The sequence below is a fragment of the Bos grunniens genome, chromosome 4 (assembly GCF_055505025.1).
Source record: "Bos grunniens cultivar Pamir isolate PY7600 chromosome 4, Bosgru_T2T1.0, whole genome shotgun sequence".
Taxonomy (NCBI): Eukaryota; Metazoa; Chordata; class Mammalia; order Artiodactyla; family Bovidae; genus Bos; species Bos grunniens.
This window is the reverse complement of record NC_141168.1, coordinates 81,212,429-81,219,234: the sequence shown is the minus strand read 5'-3', so window position 1 is coordinate 81,219,234 and position 6,806 is coordinate 81,212,429. Positions and strand designations below refer to the sequence as shown.

Genomic DNA, 6,806 nt, shown 5'->3' with positions numbered 1-6,806 from the left:
CTCTTTGATCAGGTGGTCGAAGTATTGGACCTTCAGTTTTAGCATCAGTCTTTCCAATGAATATTCAGGGTGGATTTCCTTTAGGATTGACTGGTTTGATCTCCTTGCTGTCCAAGGGATTCTCAAGAGTTTTTTCTGGTACCACAATTTGAAAGCATCAATTCTTCAGTGCTCACCCTTCTTTATTTTGTCTTTTATATTTTTAAATCATATTTTACCATCCTCCATTGTGGTATTGTCTTTGTAAGACTTCTTAAATAGTGGATTTTTTTTTTAAGTGTGCTGTATTCTTAAAAATGTGTGCTGTTTTCTATGCTTCTTGACCTGATCTCTATTCTAAACTTTAGAAAAATATTTATACAAATTACCTAGTGAATAACTACTTGGATGTTTCACATGTGACCCAAACTCATTCACTACTCTCTCCTTGCTCTCAATGTCCCAGTGTTCTTTCTGCATTTCTCATATTACTTAATAACACCTCCATCTATATAATACCCAAGATAGGACTTTGTGGAGCCAGTCAGGCTACACTTTAATCCTGCTAGCCACATCTACCATTTCATCATTTACATACAATTTAAAAGGTAGTTCCGCTCCTGCTCCTCCCGCCGCCGCCCTGAGTCACTGCCTGGGCAGCTCGGGCCGCTCGGCTCCCCGTGCTCGCCACCGATATTTGGCATTTGTACAACATGGCAGACATCGACAACAAAGAACAGTCTGAACTTGATCAAGATTTGGATGATGCTGAAGAAGTAGAAGAAGAAGAAACTGGTGAAGAAACAAAAATCAAAGCGCATCAGCTGACTGTTCAGATGATGCAAAATCCTCAGATTCTTGCAGCCCTTCAAGAAAGACTTGATGGTCTGGTAGAAACACCAACAGGATACGTTGAAAGCTTGCCTAGGGTAGTTAAAAGACGAGTGAATGCTCTCAAAAACCTTCAAGCTAGATGTGCACAGATAGAAGCCAAATTCTATGAGGAAGTTCATGATCTTGAAAGAAAGTATGCTGTTCTTTATCAGCCTCTGTTTGATAAGCGATTTGAGATAATTAATGCCATTTATGAACCTACAGAAGAAGAGTGTGAATGGAAACCAGATGAGGAAGATGAAATTTCGGAGGAGCTAAAAGAAAAGGCCAAGATTGAAGATGAGAAAAAGGATGAAGAAAAAGAAGATCCCAAGGGAATTCCTGAGGTTTGGTTGACCGTTTTTAAGAATGTTGACTTGCTCAGTGATATGGTTCAGGAACATGATGAACCTATTCTGTAGCACTTGAAAGATATTAAAGTGAAGTTCTCAGATGCTGGTCAACCTATGAGTTTTGTCTTAGAATTTCACTTTGAACCCAATGAATATTTCACAAATGAAGTGTTGACAAAGACATATAGGATGAGGTCAGAACCAGATGATTCTGATCCCTTTTCTTTTGAGGGACCAGAAATTATGGGTTGTACAGGGTGCCAGATAGATTGGAAAAAAGGGAAGAATGTCACTTTGAAAACGATTAAGAAGAAGCAGAAACACAAGGGACGTGGGACAGTTCGTACTGTGACCAAAACAGTTTCTAATGACTGTTTCTGTAATTTTTTTGCCCCTCCTGAAGTTCCTGAGAGTGGAGATCTGGATGATGATTCTGAAGCTATCCTCGCTGCAGACTTTGAAATTGGTCACTTTTTACATGAGCATATAATCCCAAGATCAGTGTTATACTTTACTGGAGAAGCTATTGAAGATGATGATGATGATTATGATGAAGAAGGTGAAGAAGCCGATGAGGAAGGGGAAGAAGAAGGAGATGAGGAAAATGATCCAGACTATGACCCAAAGAAGGATCAAAACCCAGCAGAGTGCAAGCAGCAGTGAAGCAGGATGTATGAGGCCTGAGGATAACCTGTACTGATCTACCTTCTGCTTCCATGGAAAGGATGAACTTATATCATTTGACAAGCCTATTTCAAGTTTTTTGTTGTTTGTTTGTTTGCTCATTTTTGTTTTTGCATCCTAAAATAAAAATGTCATATAATTTTAGTTCTCAAAAAAAAAAACGTTGTTCCTAGACTGCCGTGGTGGTGCTGTGGTTGAGAATCCTCCTGTCAGTGCAGAGGACAGGGGTTCAACCACTGGTCTGGGAAGAATCCACATGCTGTGGAACATCTAAGTCCGTGCACCGCAACTACTGAGCCGGCATGTGACGGCTACTGATGGCTACACTCTCTAGGGCCTGCACCACAACCACTGAACCAGTCTGCTGCAACTACGGAAGCCCTCATACCTAGAGCCTGTGCTCCACAAGAAGCCACCACAATGAGAAGAGTAACTCCAACTCTCTGCGACTAGAAAGAGAGAAAGAAAGTGAAGTCACTCAGTCGTGTACGACTCTTTGTAACCCCATGGACTGTAGCCTACCACGCTTCTCCATCCATGGGATTTTCCAGGCAAGAATATTGGAGTGGGTTGCCATTTCCTTCTCTAGAGCATCTTCCCAACCCAGGGATTGAACCCGGTTCTCCTGCATTGTAGGCAGATGCTTTACCGTCTGAGCCACCAGGGCAGTCCTTGGTGCGACTAGAAAACCCGAGCACAAAAAAAGGCTGTCTGCCTTTCTTCCATTTGTGTTTATGTTGACTTAGCTTGGATCTTTATTATCACTTGAGTAACTACAACAGAGTTCCATGTGATTTGTGTATTGGATTTTACCCCTCAAAACTTTGCAACACACTCAAATCAATGAGTCTAAAACACACATCTGACTATGCTGCTGCTACGTCGCTTCAGTCCTGTCCAACTCTGTGCGACCCCATGGACTGGAGCCTACCAGGCTCCTCCGTCCATGGGATTTTCCAGGCAAGAGTACTGGAGTGGATTGCCATTGCCATCTGATTATATCATGCTTGAAAAAAAGTCATCACCTAACAACTTCTATTCAAGGTGCATCATCTGTCATGACCTTCTTCACACTTTATTCATTATTTGAACTGACTTCCTTTTCTATTTTTTACACACACACACACACACACAGATGGAGAACAGAAGGTACTATATCATTACATACTTCTGTTTGTCCATATCATTTCCTTTCCCGGGACAGACTTCCTTTCACTTCTTGGTTAGAATACATAATGCATTTAGACTTGACTCTTATATTACTTACTGAGGGAGGAGTATTCTAATTGTTTTTAAACTTAATCCCTCACCTAAATTACTATAATAGATTTAAATGATTTTTGTCTTTTCATTTCCCCATGAAATTATAATTCCCTTTGGGAGGGGATGGTATCATATTCATCTTCCCTTCCTTAAGTGCTTGGTTCAGTAGTGAGGTAGGTGGTGGGTCCTTAATAATTGTGGGCATTTTGAATTGAACAAATATATGTACTACATGTTGCCTTGGGGAAAAATGCACAATTGAAGTGCTTTAAGGCTTAAAATTTTTTAAATGGTACGAAAAATGGAATAATCTTTATATTTGTTAGTTCTTTCTTTCTTTGATTACAGACATTTTAATAATAGTATATTATTATGTTACAGTGTAATACTGTAATATTAAAAATAAGGTGAAATTGGAGTCTGCCAAATATTATTTATCAATCTATATATTTAAATATACTACTTTCAAAAGATAAAATTAGTAAATGTTCCACTTTAAAAAACGACACAAAGAACACATTTAACAAAATACAAACTATTAATAATAATTTTGATATAAATCAAGGGTTTGAGAGTTTACCTACCATATAGATATTATCTCAGAGAACTTTATTATTTTGGCTATTACTTGAAATGGAGTATAATATATGGTGTTTTCTTTTTTTTTTTTTTGCTTTTCTTTTAAAATTTTTCTAAATCAATGAATTAACTATTTTTCATAAATGGCTGCTTCAACTAAGATATTTTTCAAATCTGGACTCTGATATTCCACAAAGTTAAACACTATAATTATCCAATTGAAACATTATCTCTTGAAATGCATAAAGACATAAATCCCTTTGCCTATTTGCAGTGTTCTATTTGTGGATCTCTGCACGAACTGGACTGTATCTTCCCAGGATGACCCCTTGGCCTGATAGACACCAGAGAGCTTTAGACCATTCCCTTGCTAGACTGACATTTATATTAGGAGAAGAGACTCTTTAATCTATAACTCTACAGTATATCACATTTCCATTTATATTGTGTCACTACATTTTATTAACGCTTCCTGATACGTTCAAATAAGTTATGCTCTCATGCCAAAAATGACTGTACTGTCTCTGTTTTTACTGGTTTACCATTTTCTCTAGGGAACTGACTAAGAGGCATACTTTTGAGATTGCTGTGAAAGTGAAAGTTAATACTGGATCCTGAGAGAAAAAGTTGAAAGTCTTGGGGGGTGGGGGTGGGGAGAACAGTTTTGTTTTCCTATTTTTATTTTTTACCTCTCCTTCTTTAATCTTACTGGTCAAGTTCCTATACATTAAAAATGAAATATGATATATGACCTTTATAAGTGTGTCCAAATCAGGAGACTCAAGTGAAGAGTCACTTATATCCAGAGAGAATTAGTTCATCCAAAGGATAAATTTGTTGAAATGTGATTATATGAAAGTAGACAGGGTTTTGGCTAAGGAAATATCTTCTTGAATATTATTTTTCATATGTTTTATCTATGGATCATTTTGGGGACACCAAAGATATCTAAAATGGGCTGACTTATTGAATAATGTTTTCGTCAAGTACAGTCAAGCTCGTTTCTACTTCTCTAGGAGTGTAATTCTAGCAACTACTAGAATAATAGATTAATATGGAATAATAACTCTATGAATAGAGATTTACCATCTTTAAACAACTTCTGGTGATTGTGATGCATTTATGATAATTAGAAAGCCACCAACTTTGGCACTAGACAGACTTGTTTTTGCCCTCTGATTTTATCATTGATTGTTACATGAAAGCATATATCTTTGATATGTTATTTTCCAACAACAACAACAAAAAATCACCTATCTTATAAAAATCAACAGTTCCTGTACATAGTAGGAGATAACAAATATTTGTTATCCATTCTTTCTAACACTTCATCTTTCTTTTTTTTCTCCAAAACCTCAGCTCCTTCTCCTTGACATCTTTAGACTAGGACCTAAAAAACTAGGCAGATATTTCTGAGTTCCTTTGGTAATTTTTGATTGTATTGAGATAATATCTTCACTGCTGGTAATCATCTTGAGTGAGTTTATCCAACCAGTCTGAAATTGAATTACAAAAACTGTTTGATTGCTTTATTAATTCAGATAACAGAATGGTTAAAGGAAAGCCAAACAGTTACATCATTAAAAATCATGAGAACTTTGGTAAATACTTTTTTAGTCTCCATCTCTGTTTAAATATGGAAAAGAGGAGTAATGAAGAGAAAATAAAGTTGATGTTTCCAAACTTAAAAGTAAAGATTCTATTCATTTCCAGATTCATTTACCCTATCACATAAAATCATTACTGCCAATAAAATATTTTTATATTTTGATAAAGTGTTTTTTTTTTTTTAATACAATGTGAAATGAGCTCAATTCTCATGTGAGCTCATTTCACAAGCTGGCAAGGTAATACTCAAAATCATTCAAGTTAAGCTTCAACAAGAAGCCTAATCAAGAACTTCCAGATGTACAAGCTGGATTTAGAAAAGGCAGAGGAGCCAGAGATCAAATTGCCAACATCCACTGGATCATAGAGAAAGCAAGGGAATTCCAGAAAAACATCTGCTTCATTGACTACACTGAAGCCTTTGATTTAGTGGAAACAAACTGTGGAAAATTCTTAAAGAGATGGAAATACCAGACTATATTACCTGTCTCCTGAGAAACTTATATGCAAGTCAAGAAGCAACAGTTAGCACTGGACATGGAAGAATGGACTGGTTCAAAATTGAGAAAGGAGCTCATTAAGGCTGTGTATTGTCACTCTGTTTATTTAACTTATATGCAGAGTGAAGTGAAGTTGCTCAGTCGTGTCTGACTCTTTGCGACCCCCATGAACTGGGGCCTACCAGGATCCTCCGTCCATGGGATTTTTCAGGCAAGAGTACTGGAGTCAGTTGCCATTTCCTTCTCCAGGGGATCTTCCCTACCCAGGGATTGAACTTGGGTCTCCAGCATTGTAGGCAGATGCTTTACCATCTGAGCCAACAGGGAATATGCAGAGTACATCATGTGAAATGCTGAACTGGATGAATCACAAGCTGGAATCAAAGTTACCAGGAGAAACGTACAGAAGCTCAGATATGCAGATGATACCACTCTAATGGCAGAAAGCGAAGGAACTAGAAAGCCTCTTGATGAGGGTGAGAGAGGAAAGTGAAAACGTTGGCTTAAAACTCAGCATTCAAAAAGCTAAGATTATGGCATCTGGTCCCATCACTTCATGGTAAATAGATGGGGAAAAAGTGGAAACAGTAACAGATGTTTTTTCCCCTTGGGCTCCAAAATCATTGCATACAGTGATTGTAGTCATAAAATTAAAAGATATTTGCTCCTTGGAAGGAAAGTTATGACAAACCTAAACAGCGTATTCAAAAGCAGAGACATCACTTTACCAACAAAGGTCCCTATATTCAAAGCTATGGTTTTTCCAGTAGTCAAGTAGTCACAAACAAATGTGAGAATTGGACCATAAGGAAGGCTGAGCACCAAAGAATTGATACTTTTGAACTGGGGTGGTGGAAAAGACTCTTGAGAGTTCCTTGGAAAGCAGAGATCAAACCAGTCAATCCTAAAGGAAATCAACCCTAAATATTCATTGAAGAACCGATGCTGAACCTGAAGTTACAATACT

The 6,806-nt window shown here is 37.4% G+C and overlaps 1 pseudogene across 1 annotated transcript; it reads left to right on the top strand.

Moving 5' to 3' along the window:
- The first annotated feature begins 583 nt into the window (after window positions 1–583).
- LOC147374442 (nucleosome assembly protein 1-like 1 pseudogene) lies at window positions 584–1,928 on the top strand (annotated as a pseudogene). The gene has a single exon (XR_015163254.1). The product of XR_015163254.1 is annotated as a nucleosome assembly protein 1-like 1 pseudogene (transcript).
- The last annotated feature ends 4,878 nt before the right edge of the window (window positions 1,929–6,806 follow it).